Here is a 23,156-nt window from a genome sequence, read left to right on the forward strand (position 1 = left end):
GAATTCATGTATAGTCCATTGAAACGCTTTATACACATATGACATACTTTACACAATTTTTCAAGGTAGACCTTTGAAAATCATCTTAATCTGTATTTATCGCTGTGAAAGTCAGAGTTAGATATTCATGGAGAACGAGCTAATTTTCAGTTTACGACAATAGAAGTGTACTGCTACAGTTAATACTAATGGTATATTGTCCGGGGATAATTTCTTTCTTAAATAATTTCAATGCAACTAGTCTTTGAAGTGATCGATTATTCACCGCGAAAAGCTCGAGAGTCTGGCGAAGTGCCGAATAATGAACAAATACCTAAGTCGATTTACTTTTTTAAACTATATGAAAATCGAGGGTTAAAAAAGTGGTGACCGAGCCCATTTTCAGTTCTCATGAGTTTTAATGAGTTCTTTGAATTTTCAGTCCAATGGGGAACATGCATGAAATTTGTTCACCATTCTAGTTGGTCTCATTGAATAGAAAATTTTCTCACGAGTCCAAATATATAAGCCAAAACTCTCCTGGTACTCCACAAACTTCAATAAATGCCAATTAAAAATACACGAATATTGCTTGAAGTCACGTGACCTGAAACGCCTTCTGACGTCATCGCACGGTACACCATTCACTTCGCTAAGAGAGGAGAGTGTTAGAGGCTTGAATGCAAGATATTTAAAGTAAAAATTGCAATTATTATCGCCAAATTTGCATTTGAGCCCTCGTAGATCGATTTTCTATCCACTTCCTCAGTCTGTCATCAGTGGATACCGTTCCGTGACGTCACGCTCCGATGACGTCGTGTTTTCAAGAAGCCGATGAAGATCAATTTTTAAAGACTCATAACTCAGCTAACAAGCATTACTCATACGCGAAATTTTCGACGAGGACATTTGAGGTATAGGCCTTCTTATTCCAGTACTTTAAAAAAATTGTGCATGTTCCCCATTGATGTGTTAACTGATGTTCGTTAAAGAGTTTTATGCCATCGAGCAGAATTGCAAACAAAATACTTTGGCCGAGGAGCAGGTTAATATTTTTATTGATTTGATATTTATGCTGGATGATTACTCCAAGCATCTTCAAAAAGTCATCTCACCTTATATGTATAATTTATCTTGCATGTAGCATTTTATATTTGCCTCCTCCCAACCCGGTCAAGGTGAATTATGTTCTCTTTGTGGAATATTTGCACCGTGTAATGCTAGCAGATTTTTGAGACCCATGAAGCTTACGCTGTTATTTAAAGGCCTAAAACCATTTTATTCTTACTCTCCTATCGCCAATCATAGAGCTTGCTCTTGCCCGTCCACTACTCCGCTGGCCATTCCTTCGTCGCTTAATTTCTTTGCCGTGTCGGGAAGCAAGTGAGGAGCTCTAGTGGTTGGTTCAACAGGTTCTTTTTCTTCCGTATCCATGCCACATTCAGTCTCCTACCCCACCCTCTTCCCACCCTCATCCCTCCACACCTTCGGAGACCTGTTGAGCCGAATCGCCTAGCCATCCTTTTACCATTTGAGTGGGACAATACTCTCTTCGCCGTATCCGTTACTACTTTTCTATCGTGTGCACAACATGTCCCCAAAAATACCCTTTTTATCCAATGAATAGTGGCAGATATTCAACGCCGATTTATATAAAGAATTAGCGAAATATTATATGAAATGCATAACGAAAAATTTGCTTAGAAGCTTTGAGGAGTGAATACAATAATTAGCAAGTAAGACTTCGTTAAAACTTTTGCGGGTGTTCGTCATGATGGTAAAAAGAAAACTTTTGTTTGACGTATCTCTTCACTCCGCTTTCCTATCTCCTTCTTTTTTTCATATTCATATTTACGCATTTATTTTCTTTTACATTCTTAAAAACTTGTTCAATTTGACTAATTCGGCGCCGTTGTTTACCTTTCTCCCATCCACTTTTCCTCAGACGATTGTGCTCATCAGTCTATCATGTCTTATTTTGTGGCCACTAAAGATGATCCGTCTTTTTCTTAGGTAGATTGGGTCGTCTGATTCATTCATTACGTAAGGCACCATTATATGCCAGAGTAGCGATTCTCGAAAACCTCGTGTACTTCCGGAGATCCATGTGCCAGTCACGATCCCATTTCTCCATTCTAACTGAAAATTTTACTATATCTTATAAAATATACGATTACATTGCCTAGAATGTCAAAAAAACTTTTTTCGTGATAGTAAAATTTAAGTTCAACAGATTCAGGCTTCAATTGGTGAAAGTTAGACATATATAAATAAATGAAAGATCGCAGCACTTTTCCACAAAAATATTTTACTGAGTTCTCGGGATCGCCACCGGGTCAGGAACTCCATATCTGCCAACGTTTCGATGTCCGACTCGGTCATCGTCCTCACAGCCCTGAGGACGATGACCGAGTCGGACATCGAAACGTTGGCAGATATGGAGTTCCTGACCCGGTGGCGATCCCGAGAACTCTTTACCAAGTCCATTCGCCGGGAAAGCACGAAATCTTTCTTCAAATATTTTACTGTGTACCATGCGTTTCGGCTCTTGTGCCAGATGATGGCTCTGTGAGATGCTCAGTGTAAATGCCGTAGAACTCTAGTTACACTGATTTTCGTTTCAATAAGTATTATGTAGCTATAATTTAAAGAGATGTTATCGTAAAATTTACTTTAATACTTTGATTTATTGAAGCGTGAACCTTGAAAATTCAAAAGCTTTATTGATGGAAATGGTCATCGATCTTCCATCATTAATTTTGCACCGCGTTGTACGCAGTAAAAAATTTTTGTGAAAAAGTGCTACGATCTTTTATTTATTAAAATAGTAAAATTTAAAGTTGCCGAGTAAGAATAATTTAGATTCATTAGTATTATTAAACTGTCAATCACTTATTATATCCTCTGACAATGATCCCTGAGTTCATAATTTCCATTCGTCATTAGCCATTCCTTAACCAATCCGTTTCTAATTTAACTGCGGTAGCACGAAAGCCATGATAGTATCTAGTCATGGAGATTGCTTAAAGATATTTTTCTCAGAAGCAAATAGTTTTCAAGAAAGGAAGTGCTTCAGTTGATGCCAGTGACATTGATTAAAGCGTAAAATTTAAAATGACCTACTTTCGAGATGAATAGAGAAAAAAATTGCCGAAGGACAATATGTTTACCCTTTATCGACCGAACTATCTTACCAACTGATTTTTATTATTTTTTTGCATATCCCATTTATTTTTTTACTTATTAAGAGATATTATGAAAGAGAACCCGAACAAAAATTTTTAAATGCGTTTTCAAGCATATTCCCAAATGGGAACACGTGACAAAATTTTGCCACTGCTTAAAAAATAAATATACACTTGAACAAAAAACTAAGTTTAACTACGTAATATATATTGATTTTTTGAATAAATATGCATTTTTTAAGATGGAGCGAGTGCAGGGAAAAATATCAAATGAACCGCATTCTCACAACAGAGGTGATAAAAATAACCAAATTTGGAAAGGGAAAATTAACGACCAATGTATACACAAGCCATGCAATTCACATGAAAAAAAACTTCCATACTTGATTTTCACAACAAAATCTATATAAGTAATCACAGATGCGAAATATAGTCTTCATGAATTTTTATAAATCTTTTCCCAAATGGGAACATTAGACTGTAAACGTTTAATTAATGGCCCGTTTTGATTAAATTATTTGTTGCATGGTCGTAGATTAACCAGTCATTATGCATTCAACTCTTTTTTATGTTATCATTGCCTCTAAATTGTACATAAGCATTGCTCGCATCATGCATGCGCGACACTATCACTCAGTATAGGAACAAAATCATAACAGGTTATGGAGAAAATAGGGCTGAGCGAGGTCTAGTGTCTTCTTTTCCTCAACTTGTCATTGTCTTCCATTGCGCCAGCATTATCCCATAAAAGAATGCGGTAGAATTAAAATCAATTCCATTAGAAATTCTTTCCCCTTCGCGCCAAGAAAACGCTTCTCCTCTTAACTCGAAGTGCATTCGGAGAATCTCACGAATGTCTTCGCAATCTCTTCCGATTCTCGCTGCATTAACGTGAACGATCTTCGCCTTTCGATTCCGAACTTTTTTGAAAGAGATTAAGACCCCATATCATCAGAACTGCGAAGGGAAGGAACGGAATGGAAGATGAAGTGTAAGATTTGAGAAGAAGGAGAAGGAGATTGAGAGACATGACAAAATTCGGGAAGAGAATTTAAAAAAATATTTATTCGCGCGAAAAAATGGAAAAGAGTGGGGAAAGAAAGAGGTTATGGGAGAGATTTTCTAAGTCCTTTCTCCCTCCTCTTATCATTTTTTTATCTCTTGGTCGCCTTGAGTGAATAAAATCCACCCTACACGTCTTTCAGCCCTCCACTCACATCCGTACTCCATTCGGGAAGGGGTGAAAAAAAAATCTTTCTACCCTCTAAGAAAGAACATTCCCTCTCAGCTTCCTGAGCGCTCACTTATAAAAAGTCTGGGTGGATTGGGGAGGAGGTTAAGCTTCGTATCGCCCCACAGGGCGGGGTTGTGGTGGTCCTTAGGCTGGGAGTAAAGTTGACTTAGGGTGGCAAAAGTCCAGGAGGAGTCCAGGGCCTGAATACATTCAAGGCTACCGCAAGCCGTGGCATGCCGGTGGGGGGATTTTAAGAGCCTAGACCATATTGTTGCAAGCCTATTCACTAACTCTATTCAGTGTTGTATTAACTCAATTAAATTATAAATAAAGGAAGGGGAAGTTAGTTTGTGGTAGACATTGAGAGAAATTTGGAAGAAGTGATTATAATAAATTAATCTTTTTTGTATGGACATTATTATTTAGAATTTTAATATTTAAGAGATATGCACAGCTATTATATGCATTGATGGGAGTTGACATTTGAGCTCAATATTACGTTTTAGTTAATAGTGTGGGCGCTTGAAAGGTGAGCATCGTTCACATAACTGAACAGAAAAAATTTAAGCATATGGAAATAGTCGTTTGTAGATCATTGTTAATACATATACTTTCGTTAACTGCCTTTCGCATTAGGGTGCGCCAGTAGAAGAAATGTTATAAACTTTACATTTATTAAGGTCCGTTGAGAAAAATATTTTGCAAATTGGATAACTTTAGCTTCTGTCGCCGAAGACGTTGAAGGTTAGAAGGAAAAGAATTGAAGCAATATTAATATTAAAATACTGGTGGTTAAGAATAACTGCATTTTTTGTCTTTCAAACTGCATGTTTCTTTTAAGTTATATTTCATTTATTACGAAATTTATTCCATTTAATAATAGCTGTATCGACTAGTGTGAAATATGACAATGGTGCTTGGTGTTCCAAATTAAAAAATAGTAAAAGGGTATAAAAAATATGAAAGCTTTAACTGAGTTTTGTTATTGCTACTTGATTATAAATTAAGGAAGGGGGGAAGTTAGTTTGTTGTAGACATTGAGAGAAATTTTGAAGAAGTGGTTGTGGTAAATTAGTTATTTTTAGATGTATGAGCATTAATCGTTTGAACTTTAATATTTAGCAATGTCATCCGTAGTGCCCGTGGACTTAGGCAATGAATTTTCATGTTTACCTTGCGTCCTAAATTAAAAATTGCTAAAGCGTTCCCTCAGACCTTCTCCAATAACCTTCTGAGTTGGCCGGACAACCTTAAGCCCTGTATTTAAAAGCTTTTTTCTACATTGCTCACGTGGTTAAGTTTAAAAAAATCCTCATATTTCGGGCCTCCCCAGTATGCTATTCAGTAAACGGTATTGCTACTTGTAGAATGTTGATAGTGTTGTGATTTCTTTTGGAATACTGACATATATCGCCTTATAATATTTTAAGAGTTAAAGCATCTCTGGGAAAATAAAATGATTTTCTCCTAAAATTGAAAAGGGTTGCTTCACGCTAGTCAAGATGAAAATAGCGATGTTCATTAATTTGAGAATTTATGCTAATAGACTAGCTCACATTAGAATTTAAAGCTCTATTTAACACCTTTTCAAAAACACTTATAAGTATTTAAAAATGCTTTATTGATATTTAAAAAAAGTTAGTCACTTGGTATTTTTATACATTTATTGTTTTAATTGTTTTTATAGTCTACAATTTAACATTTTTTCGTATCGTTAAGCGGACAAACGCAATATTCGAAATAAAGCGAAAAGGATCGGGTTGTAGATATTATTATTTTTGCGTTTCCCTGACGTGGACTGACCCCCGTAAAATATTATGGAATCAAGGGCTTACCTAGGATCATAACTAGGGGGGGAGCAGTGGTCTAGATGGGGGCAAGCCAAGTTGTGACATTTAAGCATGGAAAAGGTGAATGAAACCAACATTTAAAGAAAATTATAACAGCGCTTTATTAGTTCATGAGATTATTTCCTTGAAAAAATAGTTTTATTTTAGTTACACATCTTATGCTAATGCATATCATTTTTCGTGGGTCTAAAGTAAATTTGTTGAATACTTTCGTTTCAATTAGTACAGATTTTGCTTAAAGCTTGAGATTTTTGCTTCTAGGGGGGCAGCTGCCCCCCCCTGCCCCTCGCTAGGTCGGCCCATGTATGGAATGCCTCCATTTGAAATTACTTAACCTCATCATTGATCTTGACCCCTAATGTATGACCTATATTCGTCACTGGTTGAATCAGTCCGGGGGATTCCATCGTAGATTGGGGTGCTCGAACGCAAAGAGGATTCCAGTCCGCTTATGTATTGTGGGCTGTCGAATAAATATGTATTTACATCGAATGGAATGGACTCGGAATGTCCTCCGTCCCCTTCCTCTTACCTGCCTCCGCGTCTCACCTGTCTCCCCTCCCCCTTCCTTCCGCTAGTCAGGACCTTTTCCGATTCGAACCCTCGTCGATGTCTCATCCTGACCCCTTCCTAAAGCCCCGTTCTTGGGGAATTTACTTTAGGGGCGGATTCAGGGGAGGGGATCACAGGGTTCATTATACCTCCCAAATTTTATCAAACTTTTTGAATTCTTATTAGCTTCATAGCTTTTATACCCTTGCAGAGGAGTAAAGGGAGCGTATTAACAAAGCAATGGCTACATGATATATCATCACTAGCTCAGGAGCATTTTGACATTCCATTAACGCTATTTCATAATGGCTAACAATTACCTGCGATGAATTTGAAATTGAAGAACTGTTCATACTAGATATATATCATATATGAATAGGGTAGTTTCCTTCATCAAAGAAAACGAAAGACATTGATTGCGATTCGTTACCCAACAATAGTGTATTCATAATATACGTATTATTTGGTTTTAGAAATCCCAGTTTACACGAATGTTAATGGTCAATTTTAACCTCATTTGGAAGAGGCCAGATTGGCGCCCATGCGATGCCACTCCACGTGACGTCACAGGGACATAGTTTCTATACGAGTAGATAGGAGTTTTACATTGTCTGACAATGAGATTACCAATGCATGCATGAGGCACAGAGCTCAGGGAAACATCTCTTAATAATCACCTATTAAAACCGCCTATGGTCGGAAAGTGTCCTTAGTTTGATAGGGTTATTAATAATCCTTATTTAAGCCAAGCCTGCGTCGTAGCGGCGCTCATATCCTCGCCCCAAGGTCACCTCAAATACCGACAGCGGGAAAAGGAATGACGTCACACGGGCTTTTCCCAGCATTCATACTTAGCCGTCGCGTTTTCGCGCGCTTGAAAATTTTCACTTTTCATTCAATCGCGAAAAATAGATATCGTCATTTAAAAATCTAAAGGCTTGAAATTCGTACTCTAGGAGTACGCGTTTCAATCTTTGGATTTAGGCAATAAAAAATAATAAGAAACCGCCCTATTGCCCTGAGAAAAAACTCCCCTTGAAACGGTATCGAACCACGGATCTTTGCCCCTCCGGGCCACTGCGCAGACTACTACGTTATCTAGATTTCTTAATTCTAGTGGCAACTGTACCGAGGCTCATGGTACTAGATGATTGGCCCTCGCGGTCTATCAAGGATGGCAAAGCGAGGAAGAAAGAGCTTCAATGAATCCACATCCAGTTGAGACCCTATAACCTGCGCTTAAGCCGCGCATGGCGGTGTACATGATTTGCCATGTGAAAACATTCTAGCATCTAATACCATGAGCCTCGGTACCATTGCCAAGGGAGATCACGAACCTGGATACGATAGTAGTCTGCGCAGTGACCCGGAAAGCCTAAGGTCCGTGGCTCCATTCCCGGTCCAGGGAATTTTTTTCTCTTGGCAATTTCTGCATATTTCACCGCCGTTGACGCGGCAGGCTTCGAAAAATTGCACAAAGATATATTGCATACCAGATTTTTATCAAATCTGATGGTTTTCCAATGCGTGCAAATGGGCAACAATTCGTCAGTGTTGGCAATCAGCATGTCATCGAAGCTCCTCCGGAGCAAGTTTCTGGCTAGGTGCATGTCTTTGTATAAACCCTTGCCCTTAACTCCATCTCCTGGCGAACCCCTTTTGCTCTAATCCCAACGGCGTCATTATTGTTCCCCTGCTGTCTCACCCCTCCCCCTCCCTGCCCCGCCTGTATCCTTTGCTATAACTCAAAAGACTTACGCTTCCATCTCCTCCTTCCTGTCTTCCATTCTTCCTTTTAACCCTTGATTCGGCCGATCTCTCTCCCTTTCTCGTAATGCCTTTCATCTTTTTTTTTATTATCGAGTGAGGAAGTGAAACGAAAGACCCCCAAGTCTTCCCTCAGATCTCCGATCGAGTTCTTCGAGGATTATAAGTTTTTTTCCGAACCGTTGCCACCCTATTCTCCGACTTAAATCTTTCGGCAGAATATTACTGGGGAACCTTAAAATAAAAGAAATGCTGATCGAGTCAGTTAGTGGCTGTTAATGAGTCTGTAGGCGCCTTAGAAAGCTTCTTTGGAAATAAGTAGAATGTAAGTTGGCCATCGCAGGATCAATAATGCCTCTGCGGTGAATCTTTGCGACTTTTGCGAGTGGCCGAGCATTGATTTTTCTTCCTATTTTATTTTCTACCGCTGTTGATGCACTGCAATTACATAATATATTATCCTGGAGGTATTATTTTCTAACAATAATGAAAAGAATAAAATACATTAACTTTTTATGAAATTAAGCTTTTAATAATACATTAAATGGTTATCAAGTTCATAAGCTGGAAGTTTTGCAATATTATCTACAGATATAATTGGGTTACCAAGTTTATCATATTTTATGGAGTTATACGATTGTGGAGGGCTGTTATTGGACTTGCGAATTGGACTTCTGATCCCTGGTTACCCTGGCTAGACCCTGATCTGTGGTTACCTTGCCGTCTTAGGGTATTTGTCAATGTCAAATTGTCAATGTAAATGTCAATTTTGTATGCTTCTGAAAAGTCACTTAAAACGGAGCATTGCCCGAGTTTTTTTTTACAGTCAGGAACAGTTGAAGTTATGACAGTGAATCCAGTTTAGTCTTAGCGCGATATTTTCAGGGACTCTACTATCAGGAAAGCCCAATAAACTCCAAAGATTTGAATCTATGATTTTTTTCCTCTTGGCTCTTCAATAGAAATCTAAGATGTTTTAATTGAAGGATCTGTACATTGAAATAATTTTTCATGGGACTTTTAAGTAATTTCTACTTGTCACTTCGTATATTTAAATTTAGTCAGAGCAATGTAATGTTTTCTTTTTAGCTGAAGTAATCGGAAACTTAGATTCAATTCTCATGTTTTTATTAATTTTTCCCTTTGACCGTTGAGTCCTCGCAGGAAATAAATATTAGTGCGTGCAAGGGTCTCCACACTCTTCACTTGGGAATGAGATTGCAGTGGCAAAATGTATTGGATTGCAAACCCTGAATCATGATCATAATAGATCTTATTGCTGACTTCGACAAAAGATTTTTTTTCATGTTTAACGTTTCGATTGAAAATTTTATCATACCTATTATATTTTATGCTTTAAGATTTAAAATTGTTGGCATTTATTAAAATCTAATTATAATTTTAATTTAGTCTCGGCGTGCTTTTTATTTAATTTAATACTTTTTTAACTGCTTCCATATCCCTGAATAATAAGGATTTCAATTACGGCTTCTGCTTTTGGTTATTACAGAGCCATTATGCCCGCTCTTGTATATATTTCCGCTGAGATCAAGTCATTGTATTGCATAACTTATAGCGTAACTTTAAACCTCATTGTATAGCATAACTTTTAGCCACATTCTTGACTTCGCTGAAAAATTACCGCTAGTTAAGTGTGTCTCACCAACCTTGATGGTAATAAATTGGTTTTCTATCTTTCTTGATGTGGCGACTACCCCGTTGTTTCTACGAAATTGCCACTTGTTTGGGTTTAAATTTGCACTACCTTTTGTAGTGGCGCCTGTACCATACCTGTCAAAAAGTTTCCAATGTAATTGAGCTGCACTATATACGTTCTTTGACGGCGTTTGAATTCCGGTATTGCTTTATATTATTCCTTGGCCAAAGTTATGAAAGGTAAAATTCGAACACGGTTATGTCGTATGCAATGAGCTAAGATTCATTCATGACTTGTACCACTGTCTACCGGAAAAGTTATTGAAAATTTTAAAAATTTCTATTCAATATCTTATGCACGACTCAGTCAACCACGGTTGATGAACAGCAGCCTTCTTCATTCTCTATTCTCCGAATGAAAAGTATACAAATCCAATCATTATGCTATCGTGCCACGTAAACACACGTATCAAAAACCCGTTTTCGAGTATGGTGGAGTAGCTGGTCATTAAAAAGCTGAGAGAGCATTTTGGTGGCAAACGAACTGATTCATTTTAAACGAGTCTTGGTCAGCCATTTAATAAGATAATGTTTGTCTAAGGTGAGTCATCCACGTGCGTAGCTGGAAAACGTCTATCGTCGAAACGGGACCTAAGAATTATACGCATGAAGATATGAGCCTAAATTTTCAACGCAAGCCTTTTTGGAGCCACTCCATTTTTTACGAAATTATTTTGACCTATAATACTTATCAGCATGCACTTCTCTTGAATTCGCTGTACTCTCACCAGGAGAGCGAGTCCGCGAAGTCTGTGGCGGTCTCTCCACGAGTTGGTCCCGCATCGCTGACTGTCCTTTTTTTCACCACGTGGTCGCTCTTCACATCCATTACGCCTCTCACCATCTTGTCCCCCCTACCACACACCCAATGGGGTCCTTCCCGCTCTCTCGCAAGTGAGACAAAGCAAAGAGCCGAGGAGAATAATTGCGCTAATTAATATGCCTGGGATGAGGAAGGTCGCCTGAATTAAAGCATGGTCCCTTGAAAGCCTGTAGCTGGTCTGCCCTCCGCTTCGCACTTCACTCTGGCTAATGGTTTTCTTCTTTTCATCATTTCTTTCAAGAATCCGTCAAGTTTCTCTCCGAAGTTTTTTTCATTCCGAATTTTTTTCACGGCATCCCATTGCTAAACTTTGTGTTATGTTTTGGCTAGGAACTAGTTCTATGCTTGCAGAATTTTAATATTTAAATAAAGGAAAGGACTACGTAAAAAGTGGCTACTTAACTCAGAGATAGATATTAAACATATTTATTATAGTTATTACTTTCCACGAAAACAAATTAGCGGGGTAATCACATCATCAAAAAATAAAATAAAATAATTAACTATCAGCAAGATTTGCGTGACACATATAACCAGCGGTAACGTTTAAATTAAGCCAAAAATTAGCTTGATGTTACTGTTATACACTATACCAGCTGACCAGGCGAACTTCGTACCGCCTGGTAATCAATGAAGAGTTTAATTATGTCATTTACAAATCAAGAGTGGCTCTGCTGATATTGATAATTTTTGACTTATTATAATAAAATAAGTAGAAAGTCAATAAAACTACAGAAATAAGTATTACAATGGCTTGTTAGAAAGACATTTTCTTTATTCAGTGAAAATAGGGTAGACTGGGGCTCGTATATGCAGAGAAATTTTCCGATGAATTTTTTAAATTTCATATTATAGCTTAGGAAATTTTAGACATAGTAGTCTTATAAAGCAGTTTATAAATTAACAATTTTATTCATTCAGTTGTTGGTCTATTAGTGTTTTAAACCGTAAAAAATGATTTTTTGGTCGAAGTATGTTCCTTAAACTTACCCACTCCTTGGGGCACGTTTACGTAACGCTAGACCGATGCTTGACTGGCGCTCAAAATCTCGTGAGAATACCTCCGAGGGAGCAGCATTATTACGTCATGACTTACGGCGCGCTTTTGATGACTCGATTCGGAAAATTGCACTACGTAAATGTGCCCCGGTCTACCCTACATATTCGGCTTTATTCCCTTGATTCAATCATCTTCTAATATACAACAGTTTTTGTTTTGATATTAGGCGTAATAACAAGTAAAGCGGGTAGTTTACCTCGTCCACATACCACATATAATTAATAGATTTGAGTATATACGGAGTAGGTACTGACGATTTGATTCTGAATTACGAAGTACGTCATCCACATCATCGTTCTTAGCCGTCAAACTTGCTCGCTCACTCAGCCATTTGCGATTTTTGTGGTTATCTATCATGTTCGGGCACACTTTGTTGATGAGCTCATCTTTTGATGAAACGAAATTGCGAAACTTTGGAGGAAATGATATCAATCTGCTCGATTCGTCGACAGGAACACGACAATTACCTTATAATCAACAATTGCTAAGAGATTTGTTTACACACACGGTAGAGACGTGTTTGTTGATGGCTCAACTTTACCTGGGATCAGCTTAAATTAAATGATTTTAATATTTTAAATATGTGTTAACTATAAAAACGTTTTTAATATTACGAAGCTCAGTCATTAAATTGGTAAAAACAAAACAAATCATCTAGTTTTGACCGACTTGATAGCTTTTGCAATGTTAGCAGCTCCTAAAATTATACCCATAAGATCAAGATAAATTTTTTAGTGAACTTTCACTATTTTAAAATGTTGATTCTGTTGTCCGGGCCAGAAACGAACCAAAACGATAACAAATATCATTAAAATCGATACAGCCGTTCTCGAGTTATGAATGTTGTAACTATGGCAGCAATGAAATTTCAAAAACAATATAGTACTATCATGTTCTACAATGGTTCTCCTTCAGCGGAAATATATGTTCATTATTTCGGTCTCCTTTTAGTACTTACAGGATCACTTCATTTATTTGCGGTGCGGTAAAGTGTAAGGCACACATCGGCAATAGTTTTCCCACCGTAAGCTAGCCTCAATTGCGCAGACTGAGCCATGTACAGAATCTGTAGAACATCACGAATGAGTGGTCTATTCATTCCACCTACGGCTATTTTCTAAAGAATACTGGTCGGCTCATAAATGTTGAAAATTATTTAATCTAATTAGGGTGTTTTCTGAAACGCACGATTTTATTTCACAAATCAAAATAAAACATAACTAGCAAATAGTTTTTCTGGATAATTTATTTCACTTCCCTTAGTTTATTTAAACGTTAACTTCCAAATTTCAATTCCTTAAAAAAAACTTCGCTCTATCACGCTCCACCATCAAGGAAAACCCCACATATCCTAGATTAACCAACAAGTCTCTTATTGCTGCTCTTGCTGATATAAGTAGCTTGCACCCATTTCTGCGGTTACGCAAAATAAACTAATTATTCACACTGAAACAACCAACTTGAAATATGTTACCTTTCCACATCATTTTATTTTCCTCACTCTTTGTACCTATATTTCGATTTCAATTACCTCATCTTTACCTCTGAAATCTATGGCAGCGAATACATTTTTTGAGAGAATTGCGAAAATACTTGTTTTTAGCAGCTCATTCAGGGCGGAATGTCGTTAAATTTGCCATGCATTTCGCCCTACCACCCTTTCGGCTTTTGCCTCTTCGATCGCACGTTAACTGAGTGGGACACCGGCTTTCTCGGTGCCCTTAGAGGCATTTTTTCAAGGCGTATAAGGCTTCTCATCCCTTCTCAAAGCGTCAGCTCCTCCTTCGGCCTTACCCACTGACGACGCTAGAGTAATGGAGCTGTGGTCAACCATGTCGAGCGACTCCCAACGTCCATTATCGCAATGCCCTGAGGACGAAAAAAAAACTGCGAATGGACTTTTTTTTCATTGTTTTCCTTTCTTTAATTTATCCTTGACCGGGTTGGACCTATTTTTACGGGGATTAAATGTTTTTATGGGCGAGCCCCGAATGATCTTAAATTTCATCGTTTCTCATGTTTCGCGGCTGGGTTAAGTTTTTTCTTCGCCGACATAATCCCTTTTGCAGTTGTGCAAGTAATTCTGCTTGACAGATTGACATCGGCTCACTGAGTTATTTAATAGTGAGTCTTTATTTCTTTCGTCGTGAGCGGTTTGAGTGCAGTGGGAGTAGTGATGGGTCGATCATGAACGATTCGATCAAAAAGATTGAATCACTAGGTGAATCAAATGACTCATGATTCATTTCGTTAAACAAGTCGATCATCAATCATCAATCACTCCGACTTCCGGTTTCATATCAATCATCTCGGTTTCCGGTTTGCTTCAAAATTTGGAACGATAGATGCTTGATCTCTTTTCCTCAGGGCAGAAATAGTTGTCAGAAAATTAAATACTATGTTATGAAAAACTGAATACTTGTGCAATCTTTTTCTTAAATGTTTTCCAGCAGTTATCAGTATTAATAACACCAATACACGTAAAAGGAAAATATTAAGATGACTCCTGTAGGAGAACGTTAAGAAGTAGAAGTTAAAGTTGGTTACATTTTATTGTGCCGTTCATAAAATTATCCTGCAGATCAGATTCATGCATAGTGTGTGGTGTATTTTGTGTTATATTTTGAGATATGTAGTTAGAAATTATTTTATTAGTGTTAAGAAACTGGCAGTTTTGCCTTCCCAAATATTTTCATGACACTACTTCCTTCATTTTTGAAATCTAATTTACTCACCTAGGAATTCACAATAAAAATAGTATATGACATGATAATATGGATAGCAATCAGCGTTACCAATGCCCTTCGCAGATGAGGCAGTATTTATTCGATTATTCAAAGTGATTTATTACATCCATTGATTGAGTCTTTTCGATCTTGATTCCTTTTGAGTCTTTTCGATCATGATTCCTTTTGAGTCTTTTCAATCATGACTCCTTTGAGTCTTTTCGATCTTGATTCCTTTGAGTCTTTTCGATCTTGATTCATTTGAGTCTTTTCGATCATAGTGATTGAATCAATTGATTGAATCACTTATGTGACTCGAGTCAAAATGATTGAATCACTAAAATGATCGACTTTGCCCATCACTAAGTGGGAGTCACGCGTTGTGTGCCGAGATCGCTTTAATGAACGATAAGCGATATTTCCGTATCGAAGGAAGATAAATTTTTTTAGCATTGCTAATTATAAACTGCGTTCATATTTTAGACGACTTGAATCAGTTTTGGTGGTGAAAGTGATTGATAGATTGAATTTTCTCCCCATACGGGAATCATTAGCGAAGAGATTCCAAAAAAAATTCATTGCTGGAGCCATTTCGACGGACAATTTCTCATTCCATGAAATGAAGATGTAATAAAATTATGTGTTTCTAAGACGCAGAACCTTGCTTGACGGCTGTAAAGTACCAATACGAGATAACTGCAAACTAATCGATATCGAATAAGTAATCCTCTGTGAGTGATTGTGGATTGAAAACTTTCAATTCGACAAAAAAAAATACACGCGGTACCCACCTGATGCTCATTCGTTTATTTTTTGTTTTCGTATGAGCCACATTGCGCTACGTTAACTCAATTTTTATCTTCCCTCTATCTTTCTTTTTTGAAGGCCTGTCATCATTTTATGATGTTTCACCATCCTCTTCTCACACCACAACATATCAGTCTTATTTTGGGCTTTTCTCAAAAAATATTTATGTTTCTGCTGCTCATTCCTAATTTTTATGCCTCAGTATTTTTAATAAGTATATATTGTTAATCTTAGTCCTTCAAGTTATTGGAAAAGTCTCCATACGAATTTTGCGGAAGTAATTTTATAATTTGTCCGTGGAAGGTTATTCCTCTTCTCCTTATCGAGGCTGTATTCATTTTAGAAGTAATTACACACTCCTCATTGTTGTGGCGATTTATATATGGCTCTTTCTCTTGCACTGGTCCTAGTGCTTTCCTCAGTACCTTTCTTTTTGTAATTTCAAGTTCATTTGTGCTGGTTTTTTTTTCAAGTTTCTGGTAGTGGTCTGGTTAATTTATCCCTTATGTTTTATATATTTACCACCACCTCCTGCGGCCTCCTGTACTTCAAAAAATTTAGTTTACCTAATTCAATGCAAACACTGTCCCTCCTTTTATATAGCCAAATCCTCAACTCCCCTTAACCTTAGAATCAATAACAACAGGGCATCTTGCATTTCCACTGACTTTGCGTCCTTCTCGGTGGCGAAACATGCGCACACTCATCAGCGTCAATTCAATGATTGCTACAATGTAGCAGTTTTAGCCTCCCTTCCCCCCACAGACCACCCACTCAAACTTAATTCCATTGAATTAACTTACATATGGCTATTCAAAGCATTTCTTCCTCCCGGCTTAAACATCAACCGATAATCCCTTAATTGCCCCAGCTCACTCTTTTCCCCCCCTCTTTGGACCCTACCTCCCCTCTATTTCCCCTTCCCTCAGCTATCCTTTACCTACAGTCTTTTACCTAACTCCGAGGAAGGTGGTAATGCCACCGAAAATTCAGTTATTAATGTGAGTTTTTAATCTTTATCTTGTGTGTTCTGTGATACTGCCCATCCAAGGTTTTTTTCGTTATTTACCTCGCCGAGGAACATTTCAAAGTGTGTATGTTTATTTATTATGATACATAAATAATTTTATTCGGCATTGTGGTTTATGGTATAAATTGTTTGCTAGGTAATTTCTTATGTGTGTTCTCTCAGACAAAATGTTGACGTAAAGTTAATCGACTAAATAATTAACAATGTTAAAAAAAATAATATTATGTATTTAATATGAAATTTTTTATTTGAATTATTAAATTTAATGCTAAGCTACTATTTTTTTATTCCAAACTATTAATTTCAATTAAATATTTCCTCTCTACTAAAGCGGTCCAAATAGTCGATTTTTGTTTTTTTTCCGTCTCCTCGAATTTGTTTAAAAAAACTACCCGGATCGATTTTTCGGAAAAATGTCATTATATTCATGTTATATAGCCTAAACAAGATTAGTGGGAAAAATTTCATCGAGCTTATTGTAAAACTATGGAAGATATGATTTTTGGCCAGCTTTTTTCGATTCCTGCCCACTGTGCAGCGGTCTATATATATCGGGCATTGCAATATTTATAAACTGCTCGAACGCAAAAATCCATGCCCTGGATAGAGGTAACTTACTCAGGCAGGCATTGAATAAGCGATCTTTGGTTTAGCTGCCAAGATTTTAATCCGCCCTCTCGCAGGATGGCAAAACACGTTATTTTATTTCACTGACGTTGCAACAACTTGTTACCGTTGTCATACTTTCGTCTAGACTCTAGAGAGTTTATTTGGTGAAATAATTGAAAAACTTCACTGGCTTGATTTAATTTGTTACACGTCATTGAGAAGAAGAAGATTCAAGATGATGATGTGAACGAAGGAATAGACTTGGATACTTGGGAAATTACCCATTTTGGTACCGAAAAAGATGGCTATATCCAAATTCATGTTCTATTCACCTTAGCTAAAGCCTTTCACAATAATTATATGCAATTTCATGTTATTGCGCTCTTCAATATTTTAGTATTGCCAAATTAACTCATCACCAATTGATTTTATATTTCTTGGCGCTAAATGGGCTATTTTCCCAGGACTGTAAGTACACTCCTCAGAGGCGTAACTATGGAGGGGATGAGGGGATAGATGCCCCCCACAAAATGCCTCAGAGAAGTAAATTTTTTTTTAACTATTTACCTAATTTTGATAAATGATAACTGCATCTGCTTAAAGCCTGGTTAAACGGTACATTAACACGTGCAAGTTAATGTACGTTTGCGTGAATGACTTTGGTTAACCGGAACGGAGCATGTACGAATGCATGAACCAAATTAGAACAGGCTCTATTTTCTGTGCATGCATTCTCACAAGTTGGGTGGTTACACGGCAGGGAATCCGACTTACAAAAAATATTGGGTGGCCCAAACCGGGAATCATGCCCTGGAAAATTTTATAAGTTGTGAGTTTGAAGATTTTTAAGCATTTTATAGAAGTCACATGAACAAAATTAGAACCCTGATAACTCAAATCTCGATATCTGGACACTCCGGGGAAAATCGACAAGCCTGGCACATTTTTTCCTCGCACTCCTAACGAATTTTTGAGGGGGCTCGGGGTCTCTCTGGCCCAATGGAGTCGGCACCACTGTTACACGGTGCATTCTGGCGTTCATTCTCGCGTTCATACATTTAGACATTAACCCGTACGTGTTAAATTATTGTGTAACCAGGCCTTTAGGGTTCAATTTTAGCGCGAAAATGATGTAAAATATATTTGCAGACATGTCCTTTTAAAAAAAATTGCCAAATTTTTCCTGGAGTGGAGGGGTCTCCATCCCATCCCCCAAGGCATATTCCTTGTTAGGCATTTCTAGTTAGCTAGTATTCCTGGTAAGGCATATTCCTCTGCTATTCTTCCTACAAATCTTATTCAGTGAAGGTAGCAAGTCAAGAAATACGTCTCTTTCGCTCTCGGCTCTACCTACGCTAATCTCCTGAGGCTCTGTTTCGTATCCATGTGCTCGTTCGCGGCCAGCGATCCTTGAAAGGCCTCCGTAAACAACTGACATTGGAGCTGAGAAAACTTTGCATCGGCTCACGCGGGAGACTTTTACATGCAATACATATGTACGTACGTATGTGTGCTGGGTGGAAGAGAGGAAAGAAATGTGTCGCTCGATATTATGCGCGAAGCCTCCTTACCCAATGAGTGAGGGGGTCGACCCCTCTGAGCTCCCATTCTTGTACGGCGTCTTTGTGTTCCCGTGGGAGAAAATTCCATTCACGTGACGCGGTGCCTACGCCGGGCCTCGATTGACGTGCTGTGCTGCCGCTTCAAGCCGCGGAAAGACGATCTCGAAGGAGAAAAAAATGTTCGTTATCCTTTTCTTTTGGTTTTTGACCAGTCGAATTAACACCGACTTTTTTCCTCGACTGCGCGTATCCGAGCACTAAATATTCATCTACGTACTACACTGGAAGGATCCTCAATAGACGTGTGACGCGAGGTGTTAAGGATTTCCTTTAATCCCTTATAATTCAAAGCAAAAATAATTCCCACACCTATCCGCTCGGCAAAATATCTCTCTAAATCGTATCTTATCGTTTCTTTCCGACCTTGAAGTATAGTAGGGCTCTGCATAGGCGGATCTAGGGGGGGGGGGTGGGTTGTAATACGGGGATCCTTGTGCCCCCCCCCCAGAACAAAATCCTGGATACGGCTTTGCTTGTGCCCCCCCCCCCCCCAGAAAGAAATCCTGGATCCGCCTCTGGGGCTCTAATATGGTGTTATTATTTTATATTAGATTCCGCTGCCGTTTTTACGACTTCTCCACCTCCTCAATTGATGGCCTACTAATATTGGTGTCCACCCTCATGTCCAACATTTCTCCATCCTCCTCATCTTCCTCATCTATCTCATTGACATTCAGCAATTCCTTAAAGTACTCGGCCCATCTTCCCATTACTTCTTCCTCTGTTCCAACCAACCTCCAACCAAATCTTATATTAGATTAGTAATGAGGCTGAGTATTTCAGAGCGCTAAACGCTAATCTACACCTACATACTGCGCCGCTATAGGCTTGCGGCGGGGGGTGTTAGGGCACAAGCCATTTACAAATAAATAGGATATGTTGTAGCCTAGCATTTATTAAAGTCCTTAAATGTTCGGGGAAAAAAAGAATTCCCACACCTATCTGTTCGGAAAAATATCTCTCCTAATTTACCGTCTCTATCGGGCCTGGAAAATAGTGGGGCTCTAATATGATGTTCTCTGCGTTGCTCTGAAAGATATCCATTCTCAATTTCTCAAGCAGTCAAAGCCTTCCGCGCAACCTCTGAGTCTCTAGTGGCTACCAGCTATGTAAAACCTTTCTGACGCTTTCTGAACGCCCGTAGCAGTTTCGTCAAAAAACCTTTCGCCGCCATGACTCCATCCTGTCTTTCAATGCTTTAGCTTGTGGGCAATACGATATCTTCGTTGATCGTTGATTTAATTTGTAACACGCTGTTGAGAAGAAGGTTTCTAGAAGATGATGTGAAAGAAGGAGTAGACTTAGATTCCTGTAATAATAGACATTTTGACAACACAAAATCCAAATTTACTAACTATATACCATAGCTAATGGCTTTCACAATAATTATATGGAGTTTCATGGCATTAAGATCACCAGTAGTTTATTATTTGATGCGAAAGCATAAACACAATATTTTCCGATTCGCATCCCTGGTGACTCATCGATTGACACCAACACTCCTTGCCTTAGAGTTAATCGTTTGAATCCAATCATAACATCTTTACGAAAATTGTTTACAAGGTGATACCTTGCAAGATTAATTTATGGTAACGAATAACGTACGGAACTTCCCAGAGCCAGCCGAAAACGGGAATGGGTAATGTAGCGACGGCATAGCGGCCTGCAAGCAAAAACAAGCAACGGGAGAGAAGACAAGGGACTCATTGCCAGACGTGCTTGCTTCCTAAAGCCTCCACGTAACTTCCTAATAATTTTTCTTATTTTTAATCGCCTGCATCCCGATACCTACGTTTGGTTGGGTGTATCCATTTATCGTTACAGAGGCCATACGTCCCGGTTTGCCCGGGACAGTCCCGGTATAGATCGCTTTTTAGGGCGTCCCGTCTGTTTCCGAAAATTCTCTACAATTCCCTTGTTTCGTGAAAATATTGTGGGAATTATGATTTTATGATAACAGTTTACTAATGACGTTTCACACGGTAAGTGACATTGCGCAGGTTAGCACAGAAAACATTATTGAAATTTCGAGAATACGAGCTCGGAATTAGACCAGGGACTATTTTGCCATTTCGCATCCATGCATTCTCGTATACGCTCTAGCAATTCACCGCTTCACACGTTGCAATTTTGACTGCGCCTTCGTACGTGCGTCAGATTGCGCATTGAAGTGTCCCGCGTAAAACTGCCATGACAGAAAGCGTAACGCATTATGGTACTAAGAATTAAGGATAAAAAACTACCCCAGCGACCTCAGCGGACAGCAATCAAATAGTGGCATTGTCAAAGAACTCCGCGGAGTTCTTTGTTGGACAGTGCACCTGGGCAACAACGGCGGCAGCTCTGCGTCCCTTCCCCTCCATTAGGTCCTTTCCCCACCATCGCGTTACTCACCTCCCCTCCGCGAATCCCACCGTATGATAACAATTATAATATCAATTTTTAATTTACGCACTCAATTCTAGTGATGGGCAAAGTCGATCATTTTAGTGATTCAATCATTTTGACTCGAGTCACATAAGTGATTCAATCAATTGATTCAATCACTATGATCGAAAAGACTCAAATCAAGATTCAATCACTATGATCGAAAAGACTCAAAGGAGTCATGATTGAAAAGACTCAAAAGGAATCATGATCGAAAAGACTCAAAAGGAATCAAGATCGAAAAGACTCAATCAATGGATGTAATAAATCACTTTGAATAATCGAATAAATACTGCCTCATCTGCGAAGAGCATTGGTAACGCTGATTGCTATCCATATTATCATTTCGTATACTATTTTAATTGTGAATTCCTAGATGAGTAAATTAGATTGCAAAAATGAAGGAAGCAGTGTCATGAAAATATTTGGGAAGGCGAAACTGCCACAGTTTCTTAACACTAATAAAATAATTTCTAACTATAGTTGATCAAAATATAACACAAAATACACCACACACTATGCATGAATCTGATCTGCAGGATAATTTTATGAACGGCACAATAAAATATAACCAGCTTTAACTTCTACTTCTTAACGTTCTCCTACAGGAGTCATCTTAATATTTTCCAATTACGTGTATTGGTGTTATTAATACTGATAACTGCTGGAAAACATTTAAGAAAAAGATTACACAGGTATTCAGTTCTTCATAACATAGTATTTAATTTTATCACAACTATTTCTGCCCTGACGAAAAGAGATTAAGCATCGGTCGTTCCAAATTTTGAATCAAACCGGAAACCGAGATGATTGATATGAAACCGGAAGTCGGAGTGATTGATGATCGACTTGTTTAACGAAATGAATCATGAGTCATTTGATTCACCTAGTGATTCAATCTTTTTGATCGAATCGTTCATGATCGACCCATCACTAGAGTCAATTCCAAATTCATAGTTTTTCGTACTTCACCAGGTATCCCCTCCGTACTAACAATCCAGTCTAGTCCGAAAAAATCATTGCCAACCTAATTATTACAGTACTTTGAAGGACTGGACTAGAGCAACGCCTTCCGTCTAATGTGATTAATCGGCTTGCCGTATCCTTTATTGACTGCGAACTGATGCGAAAATCTAACCTAATATACATCATAGTAATTTGCCCGGTCTCGAGAAAATCTTTACAATCTTCGTTTCTCCCTTCAAATTAATTCATTATGGTGTTCAGCGGTGACAATCTGTATGCGGTCTAGGACGGCTAGCGTCATTATTATCTCGTTACCTTTGCCAATTAGTTTTTATATCCGGTCTTCTATGAATTTGAGAAATCCTTAGACGTCTTCTTTGTTTCCACGTTGGAGTTCGTACGTGTAGTGATTATCTTTTGTGGTTCAATACCATAGTCGGGAAGGTTTTAATGTAATACTTATATAGTGTACAAAAGAATGAGTAAAAAAACGACACGCATGCATCTCAGTTATATTGAAGAATAGTATCAAGAAATTAAAACTTCTTCCGAATCCATCTGTGGGCGAAGATTGGATTGACAGAAGAAATACTACGTTGAAACTCTCTCCCTCTTCCAGCGGGCAGTCGTGGCCGAGTGGTTAAGGCGTCTGACTAGAAATCAGATTCCCTCTGGGAGCGTAGGTTCGAATCCTACCGACTGCGAATTTTTTTCATCTTCCGAATTTTAGGTTAGGACGTAACTCTTTTGCAAAAATTATCATGCATATAGTTTTGTAAGTTCCCTACATTTTTTGATCCCAT

At 38.3% G+C, this 23,156-nt stretch overlaps 1 protein-coding gene and 1 non-coding gene across 3 annotated transcripts in view; both read left to right on the forward strand.

The window, feature by feature from the left end:
- Nucleotides 1-23,156, forward strand: part of LOC124158879 (sodium-dependent dopamine transporter) — a 186,261-nt gene that overhangs the window by 79,979 nt on the left and 83,126 nt on the right. The window lies entirely within an intron of this gene.
- Nucleotides 22,976-23,057, forward strand: Trnas-aga. Its single transcript has one exon. It is a non-coding gene; the product is annotated as a tRNA-Ser (tRNA).

The sequence above is a fragment of the Ischnura elegans genome, chromosome 5 (genome assembly GCF_921293095.1).
Source record: "Ischnura elegans chromosome 5, ioIscEleg1.1, whole genome shotgun sequence".
NCBI classification, from domain to species: domain Eukaryota; kingdom Metazoa; phylum Arthropoda; class Insecta; order Odonata; family Coenagrionidae; genus Ischnura; species Ischnura elegans.